The following is an 18,431-nucleotide window of genomic DNA, read 5'->3' as shown; positions in this document are numbered from 1 at the left end:
CAAATGTGAAGTTGTGGAACTATTAACTAAGGTTTGTAACCTGTCCTTTAAATCGGCTTCGGTACCCAATGATTGGAAGTTAGCTAATGTAATGCCAATATTTAAAAAGGGCTCTAGAGGTGATCCTGGCAATTACAGACCGGTAAGTCTAACTTCGGTACGGGGCAAATTAGTTGAAACAATAGTTAAGAATAAAATTGTCAGACACATAGAAAAACATAAATTATTGAGCAGTAGTCAACATGGTTTCTGTAAAGGGAAATCGTGTCTTACTAATCTATTAGAGTTCTTTGAAGGGGTCAACAATCATGTGGACAAGGGGGATCCGGTGGACATAGTGTACTTGGATTTCCTGAAAGCCTTTGACGAGGTCCCTCACCAAAGGCTCTTATGTAAATTAAGTTGTCATGGGATAAAAGGGAAGGTCCTTTCATGGATTGAGAACTGGTTAAAAGACAGGGAACAAAGGGTAGGAATTAATGGTAAATTCTCAGAATGGAGAGGGGTAACTAGTGGTGTTCCCCAAAGGTCAGTCCTAGGACCAATCCTATTCAATTTATTCATAAATGATCTGGAGAAAGGGGTAAACAGTGAGGTGGCAAAGTTTACAGATGATACTAAACTACTCAAGATAGTTAAGGAGATTGTGAAGAACTTCAAAAAGCTTTCACAAAACTAAGTGATTGGGCAACAAAATGGCAAATGAAATGTAATGTGGATAAATAATGCACTTTGGGAAAAATAACCCCAAATATACATACAATATGATGGGGGATAATTTAGCTACAACGCGTCAGGAAAAAGATCTTGGAGTCATTGTGGATAGTTCTCTGAAGATGTCCACGCAGTGTGCAGAGGCGATCAAAAAAGCAAACAGGATGTTAGGAATCGTTAAAAAGGGGATAGAGAACAAGACGGAGAATATAGTATTGCCCTTATATAAATCCATGGTACGCCCACATCTCGAATACTGTGTACAGATGTGGTCTCCTCACCTCAAAAAAGATATTCTAGCACTAGAAAAGGTTCAGAAAAGAGCAACTAAAATGATTAGGGGTTTGGAGAGGGTCCCATACGAGGAAAGATTAAAGAGGCTAGGACACTTCAGCTTGGAAAAGAGGAGACTAAGGGGGGATATGACAGAGGTATATAAAGTCATGAGTGACATTGAGAAAGTGGATAAGGAAAAGTTATTTACTTATTCCCATAATACAAGAACTAGAGGTCACCAAATGAAATTAATAGGCAGCAGGTTTAAAACAAATAAAAGGAAGTTCTTCTTCATGCAGCGCACAGTCAACTTGTGGAACTCCTTACCTGAGGAGGTTGTGAAGGCTAGGACTATAACAATGTTTAAAAGGGAACTGGATAAATTCATGGTGGCTAAGTCCATAAATGGCTATTAGCGAGGATGGGTAAGAATGGTGTCCCTAGCCTCTGTTTGTCAGAGGATGGAGATGGATGGCAGGAGGATGATCACTTGATCATTGCCTGTTAGGTTCACTCCCTCTGGGGCACCTGGCATTGGCCACTGTCGGTAGACAGATACTGGGCTAGATGGACCTTTGGTCTGACCAGGTACGGCCTTTCTTATGTTCTTATGTTTTCCATTGCCCAGGAGACCCAGCCAGGGACTGATGTGCTGGAGATATGTTGGGAAAAGGAACTGTCTGAATTGCCAAGGCAGGAAGCCAACAATCTACAGCAACATAATTAACCACAAACTCACTCTAAGCATGCTCCAGCCAGAAGGGAAATGGGCAGTAATTCTTGCTGTTCAGCCATGGCCACACATACAGAGATGCACAGCAGTGAGGGTGCTGGGCAAGCTGGTCTGAGCGAACAATTGGAAATGATCCTTCCGTTAGAACAGAACCACAGTGTAGAAAGGCCCCTGTGTTAAGTGGTTGAGGCTGTGGCCTTAGGAAGCTGGCCTACGATACCATAGGGATCTTTCTGTGGAGGTTTGATTCTTGCCAGCTAGGGGAAGCTGGTGTGTGGTGTCTTTGTGGCTGCACTGTCAGTGATGCAGGTTTCTCTATCCCATTGTTCCTGGGTCATCCTACTAGATTGCCAGCTGCTTTTCAGCTGCAGTGTGGAGACTGTTTTTGTGTGTGGAGAGACAGTGTGTGTGTGTGTTGGGGAAGACTGAGTGTGTTGAGGTAGGTAGGAGCGGATCATTATTATCCCTACTTGAAAGAGGGAGACGCTCAGGCTGAGAAAGGAGAATTGACTTGTCTTAGGTCACAAAGCCAGTCAATGGCTGAATTGGGAATAGGACCCCCAGAGCCCTGATTTTCAAATTAACCGTCGGATCTTGAATTTCATACATTGAATGACCTCAATAAAGTGCTCTTGATGAGCTCCAGTCCAACAAGTGTGCACAGTAATTATTCAGCCAGTATTTGAGGAGAACTGAAATGTTAGAGAGAATCATGAACTGCTCAGAGACCACTAATGCAGAGAAGCAGCAAAATTTGTCAAACATATAACTGGTTATGACTTATTTACTTGGTCTTAAAAGAGAACAACAAGGACCTGAGTCTCCTCCCTGTCAATAACCCCCTGTTCAGGCAATCAGGGTAGAGACTGAGGAGGGGAGGCTGAGGGGTCTCACCAGAGAGCTAAAAGGATGGCCCAGGTCACTGGCGGGAATCACTGCCCCAGCACTACTGCAGCTCCACAGTTTTGGGTGGACTCCCACAGTGAGAGCTGCTGAGCACTCTCCCGCAACACACACACACACACACACACAGACACACACACACACACCCCTCCTGGTATTGGGAGGGGAACAGGAGAAAGGACAAAAGAAGCAAGAGAGGAAGAGAAAGGGGGGGGGAATGGAGGAAAAGTTGAAACAAAAAGGACAAACCCTAAAGTCCCCAGTGATTCTAAGGGACAAGATCCCAGGTGTGGAATAAAATTCTGCCTCCTTAAGATCATGTTTTCCATGAATTCAACTGTCACCAGAATGATCAGACCGAACAGTTTCAAACCTCGAGGAGGCTCTAACCCTCTAAACAGGGACATCTGTTTTCTAGTAAAATCACTAAAAGGAAGGAGAAAACTCAAAAGAGGTTCCTCCTGGCGCTTACGTCCGTGAACCCGAATACTCACCCTCAAAGAGAGACCTGGAGAAGGAGACTTGCTGAAGCAAAGCCACAGGGTCTCTGAGGTTTCCTGGCCCCTCGCCCCTGTCCTGCCTGGCTGATGTCAGCATCTCTGTGAGGTCACCACCTCCCACCACCTTTGGCCAATAGTCTGAGGTCCTGCAAAAGGACTTTGTGATGTCACTGCCACACCCGTCCCTTGCTGTGCTAATGTCCTGCCCCTGGCCAGGCACTTTGGAGGTTTGAGCTACTCCCTGTGGATCACCCCACTCAAGGAGCGCTCGTTCTAGGAAGCAAGCCAGCTAGACAGTAAAACATCAGACGCTGCTCCCAATGCTACACTTAGTTTTTCAAAAATTAGTTGACTTTATGGCCAGAAGAGACCATTAGAGCATCTAATCTGACCCCTGCATATCACAGGCCTCCTGTATGACACAAGAGCTACTTTTGGGGTAAACACATTCCAGAAAGGCATCTAGTCTTCATGAAATGACGTCACGAGATGGAGAATGCACCAATTTCCTTGGTAGCCTGTTCCTGTGGTGAATCATCCTCACTGTTGAATATTTGTGCCTTAATTGTAATATGAATTTGTCTCTTTTCACCTTCCCGCCATTGGGTTTTTTAATGCCTTTCTCTGCTACATTAAAGAGCCCTTTAATAGCCAATCTTTCCTCTCCAGTAAGGCACTTCAACATTTCAATGAAGTCACCTTTCAATCTTCTTTTGATAAGCTAAACTAGTTGAGCTCTTTCAATAGCTCACTAGAAGGCATTTTTCTCCAGCCCTCAGAACATTTGGTGGCTCTTTGCTGCCTCAACTCCAATTTCACACCATCTTTTTCAAATGAGGACACCAAAACTGAGGCAGTATTCCAGTATCAGTCTCACTGATACCATGTCACCTCCTGTGACGTTCTTGACATAATCTGTAACTGTATAGATCACCGTTGCCACCACTGTTCTATATTTGCAGCCAATATTGTATAAAGGTGGTCACATAAAGGGTCTATGGAGAGGTTATGATTGGCTGATTATAATTATGCTATCTCTAGATATGTATCATTTTTTTAGTTGACATTATGAATATTGGCTCTATGCTGCCTGTATTTCCAACTTGTGCTATGCTTCTGGGGAACACCCCAGCCAGACAAATTGGTGTCAGCTCTGCCTAGCCTGCTTGATGGCCCATTAAGGACCATCAGCTATACAATTGACCCATTGAGAGAAGGCAGATATGCCTTGTGGCTCAGCAAGGTGTGCAGGGACCTGCCTATGGACAGAACTCTAAGGTTTTTGATGTCACGTGCTGGATAGAGTGTCCTTGGGACAAAGAAAGCAAAGACCACATGGCAAGAGACTATAAAAGACTGATGCCTCATCTCCATCTTGTCTTCAGTCCTGCTTCCTACCTCTGGAGGGACTTTGCTACAAACTGAAGCTCTGTACAAAGGACTGAATGGCCCATCCCAGTTGTGGATGTACTCCAGAGACTTGATTTGAACCTGCAGTTTATTCCATCACTGCTACAAGCCTGAACCAAGAACAAATTACAGCATGGCTTTATGAAAGGTAGATCGTGCCAAACCAACCTGATCTCCTTCTTTGAGAAAGTAACAGATTTTTTAGACAAGGGAAATGCGGTGGATCTAATATATCTTGATTTCAGTAAGGCGTTTGATACGGTACTGCATGGGGAATTACTGGTTAAATTGGAAAAGATTGGTATCGAAATGAAAATCCAGAGGTGGATAAGGAGCTGGTTAAAGGAGACTGCAGAGGGTCGTATTGAAGGGTGAACTGTCGGGTTGGAAGGAGGTTACCAGTGGAGTTCCTCAAGGTTCGGTTTTGGGTCCGATTTTATTCAATCTATTTATCGCTGACCTCAGAACCAAAAGTAGGAGTGGGCTGATAAAGTTTGTGGATGACACAAAGTTGGGAGGTATTGCCAATTCAGAAAAGGATCGGGATATCCTCCAGGGAGATTTGGATGACCTTGTAAACTGGAGTATTAGTAACAGGATGAAATTCAATAGTGAGAAGTGTAAGGTTATGCATTTAGGGATGACTAACAAGAACTTTAGTTATAAGCTGGGACGCACCAGTTGGAAGTAACGGAGGAGGAGAAGGACCTAGAGTTCTGGTTGATCATAGGATGACTATGAGTAGGCAATGTGATGTGGCATTAAAAAGCTAATGCGGTCTTGGGATGCATTAGGCGAGGTATTTCTAGTTGAGATAAGGAGGTGCTAGTCCTGTTATATAAGGCGTTGGTGAGACCTCATTTGGAGTATTGTGTGCAGTTTTGGTCTCCCATGTTTAAGAAGGATGAATTCAAACTGGAACGGGTACAAAGAAGGGCCACTAGAATGATCCGAGGAATGGAAAGCCTGTCGTACAAAAAGGAGACTTGAGGAGCCTGGTTTATTTTCCTTAACCAAAAGAAGGATAAGAGGAGATATGATTGCACTCTTTAAATATATCAGAGGGATAAATACCAGGGAAGGAGAGGAATTATTTCAACTCAGTGCTAATGTGGACACGAGGACAAACGGATATAAATTGTCAGTCAGGAAATTTAGGCTTGAAATTAGACGAAGGTTTCTAACCATCAGAGGAGTGCAAATCTGGAACAGCCTGCCGAAGGAAACAGTGGGGGCGAAGGACCTCCATGACTTTAAGATTAAGCTAGATAAGTTTATGGAGGAGATGGTATGATAGGATAACGGGCTTAGTCAATAGGTCAATTAAGTGACACGCTGGTAATTAGTACAATGGGTCAATGATAGGATATTGTTAGCCTTTTCCAGAGGGTATGGCTGGAGAGTCTTGCCCGCATGCTCAGCTTGACCTGACCGCCATATTTGGGGTCAGGAAGGAATTGTCCTCCAGGGTAGATTGGCAGGGGCCCTGGAGGTTTTTCGCCTTCCTCCGAAGCATGGGGCAGGGGTCGCTTGCTTAAGGAGTGGGTGGATCGGCTTATGTGGCCTGCATCTTGTAGGAGGTCAGACTAGATGATCATAATAGTCCCTTCTGATCTTGAATTCTATGATTCTATGTTTCTATGAACTTTGCCAAAGTACAAGTTTTGCCCAGGGCACCATTTCCCCTAACGCTGGTCCTTGGTAACATTTCTTGATGCGGGGGGAGAGACGAAGCGTTTTCTCTCTGTTTCTTTCCTCTCCATTTTCTGCTCCTTCCTTCAATTCCAGAAACCTCCCTTGTGTTTCAGACTGTGCAGTGACACCCTCCCCACCCCAGGACTATGGAGCCTTTGGAGCAGAAAGATCCTAGGAGCTAAGGATGAAGCCAGGGGTGAGTAGCTGGCAGGAAGCAGCCCTAGCAACTCTTCTGGGAGTGCAGGGGAGGAATGACTCCCCCTTCTCTACATTCTCCCCATGGGGCTCTAGGGAGCAGGCAAGGTTGTGTGATGAATTCCATGCAACATTCCCCTTTGATCCAAGCCGAGAGATATCTCAGCTATGCATGATCCCCTTGGCAGCACCAAACAAGGGATGTTTCCCACTGCCCAGGAGACTCAGCCAGGGACTGATGTGCTGGAGATATGTTGGGAAAAGGGACTGTCTGAATTGCCAAGGCAGGAAGCAAACAATCTACAGCAACATCATTAACCACAAACCATGCTCCAGCCAGAAGGGAAATGGGCAGGAATTCTTGCTGTTCAGCCATGGCCACACATCCAGAGCTGCACAGCAGTGAGGGTGCTGGGCAAGCTGGTCTGAGCGAACAATTGGAAATGATCCTTCAGTGAGAACAGAACCAGAGTGTAGACAGGCCCAGTGTTAAGTGGTTGAGGCTGAGGCTTTAGGAAGCTGTCCTACAATACCATATGGATCTTTCTGTGGAGGTTTGATTCTTGCCAGCTAGGGGAAGCTGGTGTGTGGTGTCTTTGTGGCTGCACTTTCAGTGATGCAGGTTTCTCTATCCCATTGTTCCAGGGTCATCCTACTAGATTGCCAGCTGCTTTTCAGCTGCAGTGTGCAGACTGTGTGTGGGGAGAGACAGTGTGTGTGTTGGGGAAGAGTGAGTGTGTTGTGGTAGGTAGGAGCGGATCATTATTATCCCTACTTGAAAGAGGGAGACGCTCAGGCTGAGAAAGGAGAACTGACTTGTCTTAGGTCACACAGCCAGTCAATGGCAGAATTGGGAATAGGACCCCAGAGCCCTGATTTTCATATTAACCATCAGATCTTGAATTTCATACATTGAATGACCTCAATAAAGTGCTCTCAGATGAGCTCCAGAGGAACAAGTATGCACAGTAATTATTCAGCCAGTATTTTAGGAGAACTGCAATGTTAGAGAGAATCATGAACTGCTCAGAGACAATTAATGCAGAGAAGCAGCAAAATCCATCAAACATATAAGTGGTTATGGCTTGGTCTTAAAAGAGAACAAAAAGGCCTTGAGTCTCCTCCCTGTCAATAACCCCCTGCTCAGCCAATCAGGGTAGAGACTGAGAAGGGGAGGCTGAGGGGTCTCACCAGAGAGCTAAAAGGATGGCCCAGGTCACTGGCGGGGATCACTGCCCCAGCACTACTGCAGCTCCACAGTTTTGGGTGGACCTCCCACAGTGAGAGCTGCCGAGCACTCCCCCGCAACACACACACACACACACACACACACACACACACACACACACCTCCTGGTGTTGGGAGGGGAACAGGAGAAAGGACAAAAGAAGCAAGAGAGGAAGAGAAAGGAGGAAGGGATGGATGGAGGAAAAGTTGAAACTAAAAGGACAAACCCTAATGTCCCCAGTGATTCTAAGGGACAAAATCCCAGGTGTGGAATAAAATTCTGCCTCCTTAAGATCATGCTTTCCATGAATTCAACTGTCACCAGAATGATCAGACCGAACAGTTTCAAACCTCGAGGAGGCTCTAACCCTCTAAACAGGGACATCTGTTTTCTAGTAAAATCACTAAAAGGAAGGAGAAAACTCAAAAGAGGTTCCTCCTGGCGCTCACGTCCGTGAACCCAAATACTCTCAGTCCTCAAAGAGAGACCTGGAGAGGAGACTTGCTGAAGCAAAGCCACAGGGTCTCTGAGGTTTCCTGGCCCTGCCCCTGTCCTGCCTGGCTGATGTCAGCATCTCTCTGTGAGGTCACCACCTCCCACCACCTTTGGCCAATAGTCTGAGGTCCTGCAAAAGGCCTTTGTGATGTCACTGCCACACCCTCCCTTGCTGTGCTAATGTCCTGCCCTGGCCAGGCACTTTGGAGGTTTGAGCTACTCCCTGTGGATCACCCCACCAAGGAGCGCTCGTTCTAGGAAGCAAGCCAGCTAGACAGTAAAACATCAGACGCTGCTCCCAATGCTACACTTAGTTTTTCAGAAATTAGTTGACTTTATGGCCAGAAGAGACCATTAGAGCATCTAATCTGACCCTGCATATCACAGGCCTCCTGTATGACACAAGAGCTACTTTGGGGTAAACACATTCCAGAAAGGCATCTAGTCTTCATGAAATGACGTCACGAGATGGAGAATGCACCAATTTCCTTGGTAGCTTGTTCCTGTGGTGAATGATCCTCACTGTTGAATATTTGTGCCTTAATTGTAATATGAATTTGTCTCTTTTCACCTTCCAGCCATTGGGTTTTAATGCCTTTCTGCTACATTAAAGAGCCTTTAATAGCCAATCTTTTCTCTCCATTAAGGCACTTCAACGTTTCAATGAAGTCAACTTTCAATCTTCTTTGAGAAGCTAAACAGGTTGAGCTCTTTCAATAGCTCACTAGAAGGCATTTTTCTCCAGCCTCAGAATATTTGGTGGCTCTTTGCTGCCTCAACTCCAATTTCACACCATCTTTTCAAATGAGGACACCAAAACTGAGGCAGTATTCCAGTATCAGTCTCACTGATACCATGTCACCTCCTGTGACGTTATTGACATAATCTGTAACTGTATAGATCACTGTTGCCACCACTGTTCTATATTTGCAGCCAATATGGTATAAAGGTGGTCACCTAATGGGTCTCTGGAGAGGTGATGAGTGGCTGATTCTCATTATGCTATCTCTAGATCTGTAGCATGTTTGTAGTTGACCTTATGAATAGTGGCTCTATGCTGCCTGTATTTCCAACTTGTGCTATGCTTCTGGGGAACACCCCAGCCAGACAAATTGGTGTCAGCTCTGCCTAGTTAGCTTGATGGCCCTTAAGGACCATCAGCTATACAATTGACCCATTGAGAGAAGGCAGATATGCCTTGTGGCTCAGCAAGGTGTGCAGGACCTGCCTATGGACAGAACTCTAAGGTTTTTCTATGTCGCGTGCTGGATAGAGTGTCCTTGGGACAAAGAAAGCAAAGACCACATGGCAAGAGACTATAAAAGACTGATGCCTCATTTCTTGATGGGGTGAGTAGCTGGCAGGAAGGAGTCCTAGCAACTCTTCTGGGAGTGCAGGGGAAGAATGACTCCCCTTCTCTACATTCTCCCTCCTGCCAGCTACTCACCCCTGATTCATCCTTAGCTCCTAGGATCTTTCTGCTCCAAAGGCTCCATAGTCCTGGGGTGGGAGGGTGTCACTGCACAGTCTGAAACACAAGGGAGGTTTCTGGAATTGAAGGAAGGAGCAGAAAATGGAGAGGAAAGAAACAGAGAGAAAACGCCTCATCTCTCTCCCCTTCCCCATCAAGAAATGTTACCAAGGACCAGCGTTAGGAAACGGTGCCCGGGGCAAAACGTGTACTTCGGCAAAGTGCTTGGTTCAGGATTGTAGCAGTGATGGAAGAAACTGCAGGTTCAAATCAAGTCTCTGGAGTACATCCACAACTTGGATGGGCCATTCAGTCCTTTGTACAGAGCTTCAGTATGTAGCCAAGTCCTCCAGAAGTATGAAGCAGGACTGAAGACCAGATGGAGATGAGGCATCAGTCTTTATAGTCTCTGCCATGTGGTCTTTGCTTTCTTTGTCCCAAGGACACTCTATCCAGCACACGACATAGAAAACCTTAGAGTTCTGTCCATAGGCAGGTCCCTGCACACCTTGTTGAGCCACAAGGCATATCTGCCTTCTCTCAATGGGTCAATTGTATAGCTGATGGTCCTTAATGGGCCATCACAGGCTAGGCAGAGCTGACACCAATTTGTCTGGCTGGGGTGTTCCCCAGAAGCATAGCACAAGTTGGAAATACAGGCAGCATAGAGCCAATATTCATAATGTCAACTACAAAAATGATACTAATCTAGAGATAGCATAATTATAATCAGCCAATCATCACCTCTCCATAGACCCTTTATGTGACCACCTTTATACAATATTGGCTGCAAATATAGAACAGTGGTGGCAACGGTGATCTATACAGTTACAGATTATGTCAATAACGTCACAGGAGGTGACAGGGTATCAGTGAGACTGATACTGGAATACTGCCTCCAGTTTTGGTGTCCTCATTTGAAAAAGATGGTGTGAAATTGGAGTTGAGGCAGCAAAGAGCCACCAAATGTTCTGAGGGCTGGAGAAAAATGCCTTCTAGTGAGCTATTGAAAGAGCTCAACCAGTTTAGCTTATCAAAAGAAGATTGAAAGGTGACTTCATTGAAACGTTGAAGTGCCTTAATGGAGAGAAAAGATTGGCTATTAAAGGGCTCTTTAATGTAGCAGAGAAAGGCATTAAAAAACCCAATGGCTGGAAGGTGAAAAGAGACAAATTCATATTACAATTAAGGCACAAATATTCAACAGTGAGGATCATTCACCACAGGAACAAGCTACCAAGGAAATTGGTGCATTCTCCATCTCGTGACGTCATTTCATGAAGACTAGATGCCTTTCTGGAATGTGTTTACCCCCAAAGTAGCTCTTGTGTCATACAGGAGGCCTGTGATATGCAGGGTCAGATTAGATGCTCTAATGGTCTCTTCTGGCCATAAAGTCAACTAATTTCTGAAAACTAAGTGTAGCATTGGGAGCAGCGTCTGATGTTTTACTGTCTAGCTGGCTTGCTTCCTAGAACGAACGCTCCTTGAGTGGGGTGATCCACAGGGAGTAGCTCAAACCTCCAAAGTGCCTGGCCAGGGGCAGGACATTAGCACAGCAAGGGAGGGGTGTGGCAGTGACATCACAAAGGCCTTTTGCAGGACCTCAGACTATTGGTCAAAGGTGGTGGGGAGGTGGTGACCTCACAGAGAGATGCTGACATCAGCCAGGCAGGACAGGGGCGAGGGGCCAGGGAAACCTCAGAGACCCTGTGGCTTTGCTTCAGCAAGTCTTCTCCAGGTCTCTCTTTGAGGACTGGGGGAGTATTGGGGTTCACGCACCTGAGCACCAGGAGGAACCTCTTTTGAGTTTTCTCCTTCCTTTTAGTGATTATACTAGAAAACAGATGTCCCTGTTTAGAGGGTTTGAGCCTCCTCGAGGTTTGAAACTGTTCGGTCTGATCATTCTGGTGACAGTTGAATTCATGGAAAACATGATCTTAAGGAGGCAGAATTTTATTCCACACCTGGGATTTTGTCCCTTAGAATCACTGGGGACATTAGGGTTTGTCCTTTTAGTTTCAACTTTTCCTCCATCCATCCCTTCCTCCTTTCTCTTCCTCTCTTGCTTCTTTTGTCCTTTCTCCTGTTCCCCTCCCAACACCAGGAGGTGTGTGTGTGTGTGTGTGTGTGTGTGTGTGTGTGTGTTGCGGGGGAGTGCTCGGCAGCTCTCACTGTGGGAGGTCCACCCAAAACTGTGGAGCTGCAGTAGTGCTGGGGCAGTGATCCCCGCCAGTGACCTGGGCCATCCTTTAGCTCTCTGGTGAGACCTCAGCCTCCCATCCTCAGTCTCTATCCTGATTGTCTGAGCAGGGGTTATTGACAGGAGGAGACTCAGGTCCTTGTTGTTCTCTTTAAGACCAAGTAAATAAGTCATAACCAGTTATATGTTTGACAAATTTTGCTGATTCTCTGCATTAGTGGTCTCTGAGCAGTTCATGATTCTCTCTAACATTGCAGTTCTCCTCAAATACTGGCTGAATAATTACTGTGCACACTTGTTGGACTGGAGCTCATCTAAGAGCACTTTATTGATGTCATTCAATGTATGACATTCAAGATCCGATGGTTAATTTGAAAATCAGGGCTCTGGGGTCCTATTCTAATTCAGCCATTGACTGGCTTTGTGACCTAAGACAAGTCTGTGGAAGCAAGGAAAGAATTAATAAGGATTTGAAGGGGATTTAATGCATGTTAGTCAGTTAGCAAGAGTCAGGCCATACTGTGACCCTTATGACGTGAGATTTGTAGAAGCAAGATAATGTAAGACAGAGTGAACTGTGTGAAAGTATTACGACCTTGCAATGTGCAGTCTTGCTTTTTCTAGTAAGATAGCAGAAAAGCTTATGTATAAACAAAATGTATTTGTTGCTTTTACTGTCTCCATGATTGTCTAAGCTTGTCTGTAACAAAGGTATAAAGGCTTGATGTAATTGTTTACCAGTTGAGAGACCTGTCCAGGACCCTGTGTCCTATGGCACTCTCTCCTCCATTGTAATTACTGGAGAAATAATATAGTATTTGATTTTGCTGCATCCAAACAAAAAGCGAGAACTGAGTTTTTCTTCGACAATTCAATTCTCCTTTCTCAGCCTGAGCGTCTCCCTCTTTCAAGTAGGGATAATAATGATCCGCTCCTACCTACCTCAACACACTCACTCTTCCCCAACACACACACACACACTGTCTCTCCACACACACAAACAGTCTCCACACTGCAGCTGAAAAGCAGCTGGCAATCTAGTAGGATGACCCTGGAACAACGGGATAGAGAAACCTGCATCACTGAAAGTGCAGCCACAAAGACACCACACACCAGCTTCCCCTAGCTGGCAAGAATCAAACCTCCACAGAAAGATCCCTATGGTATCGTAGGCCAGCTTCCTAAGGCCTCAGCCTCAACCACTTAACACAGGGGCCTTTCTACACTCTGGTTCTGTTCTAACAGAAGGATCATTTCCAATTGTTCGCTCAGACCAGCTTGCCCAGCACCCTCACTGCTGTGCATCTCTGTATGTGTGGCCATGGCTGAACAGCGAGAATCCCTGCCCATTTCCCTTCTGGCTGGAGCATGCTTAGAGTGAGTTTGTGGTTAATGATGTTGCCGTAGATTGTTGGCTTCCTGCTTTGGCAATTCAGACAGTTCCTTTTCCCAACATATCTCCAGCACATCAGTCCCTGCCTGGGTCTCCTGGGCAGTGGAAAATATAAGAACATAAGAATGGCCAGACTGGGTCAGACCAAAGGTCCATCTAGCCCAGTATCTGTCTACCGATAGTGGCCAATGCCAGGTGCCCCAGAGGGAGTGAACCTAACAGGCAATGATCAAGTGATCTTCCTCTTGCCATCCATCTCCATCCTCTGACAAACAGAGGCTAGGGACACCATTCTTACCCATCCTGGCTAATAGCCATTTTTGGACTTAGCCACCATGAATTTATCCAGTTCCCTTTTAAACATTGTTATAGTCCTAGCCTTCACAACCTCCTCAGGCAAGGAGTTCCACAAGTTGACTGTGCGCTGCATGAAGAAGAACTTCCTTTTATTTGTTTTAAACCTACTAATTTCATTTGGTGAACCCTAGTTCTTGTATTATGGGAACAAGTAAATAACTTTTCCTTATCCACTTTCTCAACATCACTCATGATTTTATAGACCTCTATCATATCCCACCTTAGTCTCCTCTTTTCCACCTAGAGGAGAAGGTGCCATTGTTAGTGGGCTTTCCCTTCCCCTGCCCACTTCCCTGGTTCTTGTCACGCAGGCAGCAAAAGACCAGAAGTCGGAAGCACAGGCAAAGTGAAGTTTACTGGGGTTAATTTACAAGCAAGCAGATTCCGAAGCCCTTCACACCAGTCAGGCTTATCTCTATACAGTGATAGAGTCTGTTCCACATTGTTCCCTTCCCAGCTCTGACACTGCAGAGCGTTTACCCCACATCCCTACAGACAATTCTTCCCTGGGTGCTGGCTGGTGAGTCTTGCCCACATGCTCAGGGTTTAGCTGATCACCACATTTGGGGTCAGGAAGGAATTTTCCTCCAGGGCAGATTGGCAGAGACCCTGGGGGGTTTTCACCTTCCTCTGCAGCGTGGGGCACGGGTCACTTGCTCGAGGATTTTCTGCACCCTGAAGTCTTTAAACGTCGAGTTGAGGACTTCAGTAGCTCAGACATAGGTCAGGGGTTTGTTACAGGAGTGGGTGGGTGACAGTCTGTGGCCTGCGTTGTATAGGAGGTCAGACTAGACGATTATAATGGTCCCTTCTGACCTTAAAGTCTATGAGTCTATGAACTCTGACACTGCAGAGTGTTCACCCCACGTCCCACTTCCCAGCTCTGACACCACAGAGCCTTGCCTGTGTCCCTGTTCCTGTTCCCTAGTCCCATCCCCTGTTAGCACCCCCGTCCCCAGCCCGAGCTGACAGAGTGGAGCAGGCTGGGGCCAGGTCACTTCACTTCCCGCCGCCCGGGAATTGCAGGGCAGGCCTGACCCCACACTCACAGGGCGGCGGGAAGTGGAGGATCCGGCCCCAGCCCGCTGCACTCTGCTCCCAGCCTTGGAACTTGGGGGGTGGGGAACACCCCCCAACAATCACCAGCGGTGCAGCTGGGAGCTGGTGGAGCAGAGCGGGCTGGGGCCAGGTCGTTCCACTTCCCACCGCCCGGTGAGTGCAGGGTGCACCTGATCCCTCCTGCAGTCCACCGGGATGTAGCTCAGGGGAAGGGGCGGAGTGGGGGGGGGAGATGGGATGGAGCAGGGGTGGGAAGAGGCAGGGTAGGGGCTTTGGGGAAGAGGCGGAGCAGGGGCAGCTTTCCTGGCCGGCTCAGCCAGTCGGGGGATCGGGCTGGCCGCTGGAGGAGTACGGAGCTGCATAGGGCACCAGGACAAATGGGGCAATTTGGTGCCTCCACATCCCTTCACCAGGCAGTGTCCCTGTTGTGTGGGCTGTCTTCATAGGTCCTTTCTCGATCTTTCTCACCCTCTTGTCTTGAGTCTCCTGTGTCTCTCTTTTCAAGCACAGACTAACTCTGGTTGTTCAGAGGAGGGGAGGACCATGCCTATGCATGGCCAGCAGACAGCGACAAAGACCCCTGGCCAGCCTGCTCCCTGCCATGCCAAACCCCCACTGAAGGCCACCCACAGATCAGCATGCGCAGCGGCTGCTGATGGTCTGTGGCCAACATCAGAAGACGGTAGGGAAGCAGGGCCAGCCACCCCCGGTGGGGCCTCTAACCGTTCCCACTCTCCGTGCTCACTTTAGCAGTGGGGCAGGAGATTTTATCCAAAGAGGCTTTTCCCCAGCTGGCGAGAAGCAGAGAAACACCCAAGCTCCCACGGTGCTATTTAGCAAACCCCCTCAAGCACAGGGACAGATGCACATTTGGAAGAGGGAAACTGCTCTACATGCTAGCCTGGGCAGATGCCCATTTTCTTTGGCAAGTCAGGAATGGCAAAGGCGAGACTGGAAGCACCTGGGGCTCATGCCCCAGCCTTTGTGACGCCCACCCCCCAACTCCTTCCCGGGGCTCTTGCTTAAGCCAGAGCATTGGCCTGAGTGGCCAAGAAGAGGTTCCAGCCCTGAAGGGAGCAGGACTTTCAGCATGAAGGTAAAACTGCACAAGCACAACGGGACTTGACCCCTCAATCACCTGATCCAAAGTCAGCTACTTTATCCATTAGGCCACATGGTCACATAAGAAAACTCTCTCCAAGTACTTCTTTGGAGAAGACAGACACTATGTTTCTCAGACTAAGATCATCTACTGAGGGGGCTGAGACTCTCTGGGCACAAGAAGTTGAGATCCCAAAGACATATGAGACTTAATTCTATGGGGTCAGGTGCAGGACTTTGGCAGGGAGGCTTAGGTAAGGGGGACTGGGGTGCAGCGGATGGACCGGCTGTCTAGGTGCGGAGATTTAGTCGCACTGAAGCACAGGAGGGAGGAGGAGGAGGAGGAATCCTGCTGATGGTCAGTGGCTGTGCAGAAAAAAGGGTGTTGATTTCCCCCATCCTAAATGGGCTGGTTGGCTTGACCCTTCTCCCCTCTGCGGAACGTGGTGGGGACTGTAGCTCGTCCCTCGTGGGGCAGGAGGGCACAGGTGCAGGGCACTGGGCCCGATGCCCCTGGACGGCAGCTCCGTGGGGTCGGGCAGGGCAGCGTCTGTGGTTTACATTCTGCATTGCCTGGTGCTGAGCCATTGCACAATCCCCAGTCACGCCGCACAGCACACCTCAAGAGGCGGTGGGGGGCCAAGCAGATGATCCAGCACGAGGGGGGAGAGGAAATGTGGCTGGGGGGAGGAAAGGTCTTGGGCTGCACTGGGGGAGTGCAGAGCAGGGGTGACCCCAGAAACCTGCAGCAAAGGGATGGACAGGTGGGCTGGGTGGATAGACGAGGCAGTGAGCCTAAAAGGGGAGTGGGGTCTAATGGTCAGAGCAGGGTGGGGGTTGTGTTCTATCCCTAGCTCTGGGAGCTGAGTGGGGTCTAGAGGTGAGAGCGGGGGACTGGGAGCCAGGACTCCTGGGTTCCATAGTGGCAACTGTTTTTTCCTGTGTCTCCCTCCCTAGAGATCCCTGCCCAGCCCCCTAGCAGAATCTGACTGGGGGAGGGGGTTGCCCTGCCACTCCAGACTCGTGATTAGAACCCCTCCTCCCACGGGCTCTGACATCACGGAATCTCCCTCCCACGTCAGAAAGTAGGAGCCCTTCCCCACATGAGGAGGAAGCTAGTGAGTTTCTTGGGGGTCTCTGGCAGAGGTGACAGCACCCACCAGACACCCACTGAGGGCTGCAAGGAGACCCCCCTACACAGCCCCCTGCTACGAGGGGCTGCGGGTGCCCAGCCAGGGTCAGGAGGTGAGATGGGGTCGCAGTGGCAGGAAGGGGGCAGAGCTGGGGTGGTGCCAGGTCGTTGCTGGCTACACAAGGAAAACCACACCGCTCCATTACGTATTTCCCAAGGTGATAGCTGAATACAGGATTTGGAATGACTTCAGGGAAATATTTTGTTTCCAAACAGACTCCATATACCAAATGATGGTGTTAATATGTTCTCTCTGAACCTCCCCATGACTCCAGGATCCCAGCATCTTCCTAATTTGTAGGGTAGTTCTCCTCCCAGGCTCAAAGGCGGGAAGCACCACATAGCCCCATTTCCGTGACGGGAGAATTGAGGCCCAGAGAGGCTGAGTGATGTGCCCAAGGACACTGGAAGTCTGTGGCAGAGCAAAGCATGTTTATGCCTCCCTGTCCTGGGTCTGGCCTGCTCCTGGGTCACTGGGTGGTGCAGGGCGGGAGCTTGGGGAAGGGGCAATGTGAGGGCAGAGGAGGGGTGTATTGGGAGGGGCAGTGCGGGAGTGGGGATTCGGGGGAAGGGGCAGAGTGAGGGTGGGGCATTGGAGGAAGGGACAGGTGATGTGAGGCAGGGACCTCGGGGGCAGGGGCAGCGTGAGGGCAGGACCTCAGGGGCAGGGGCAGGGCTTTGGGGGAACGGGCAGAGCGAGGGGGCCTGGGGATGAGGAGGGTTAATTCAGTTCAGTGGCAGCTTTGTCTGTGGGTGACACTGTTACTGCAGGGGTGTTCAAAGCCGGGCTCGCCTGAGGGAGGAGGAAGGGGGTGGCTGGGGAGGGACAGCGGGAGTGAGGGGCGCTGACCAGTAGCCGGGTACAAGGCCCTCAGACACGCACAGAAACCAGCTCACCCCGGGGGTCAGAGCCCCAGCAAACAAGGGGCGCTGGGACCATCCCCGCGGTGCAGACACAGGTGTAAAGTCACCGGACGGAGACAGACCCGGCACTCACCTGCCCCGCAAGACAGACCTGCCCCCGCCAGGTTTGGGGGCGGGAGCTTCGCCGCCCGGTCCTCGCTCTCCCGCCCCGCTCAGCTGCTCTGCAGGGGCGAAGCAGCGCGGCACGTTCCTACGCGGGCAGGTCAATACACTGCACGGGGTGGGGGAGAGGTGTCAGGTTGACCCAGGGACCCGCCCTTCCCTGGGCTCGAGAGGACGGGGCGCCCGGGCAGGCTGGGAGTTGTAGTTCCTGGCTCTTCTCAGAGCGGCAGGGACGGCCTGGTTGCTCAGACAACGCGCCTCCCAGTGCACACTGCAGTGTAGTTCTCCTCTGGCAGGCGGCCTCTAGTGGAGGAGGGGCCCTATCCCGTCACTGCCGCACTCCTCCCCGCCTCCCTGATTGGCGGAGAGAGCGGGACAGAGACTCGGCGCGAGGGTAATGCCCCGCCTCGCCCCGAGGCTTCGCCCCGCCCGCCCGCCCGGCGCGCTGCGCCGCTGGGATTCGGACCCCGCCGCGCCAGG

Source organism: Mauremys reevesii, linkage group 17 (assembly GCF_016161935.1).
Source record: "Mauremys reevesii isolate NIE-2019 linkage group 17, ASM1616193v1, whole genome shotgun sequence".
NCBI classification, from domain to species: Eukaryota; Metazoa; Chordata; order Testudines; family Geoemydidae; genus Mauremys; species Mauremys reevesii.
Note: the sequence above shows the minus strand (reverse complement) of the source record.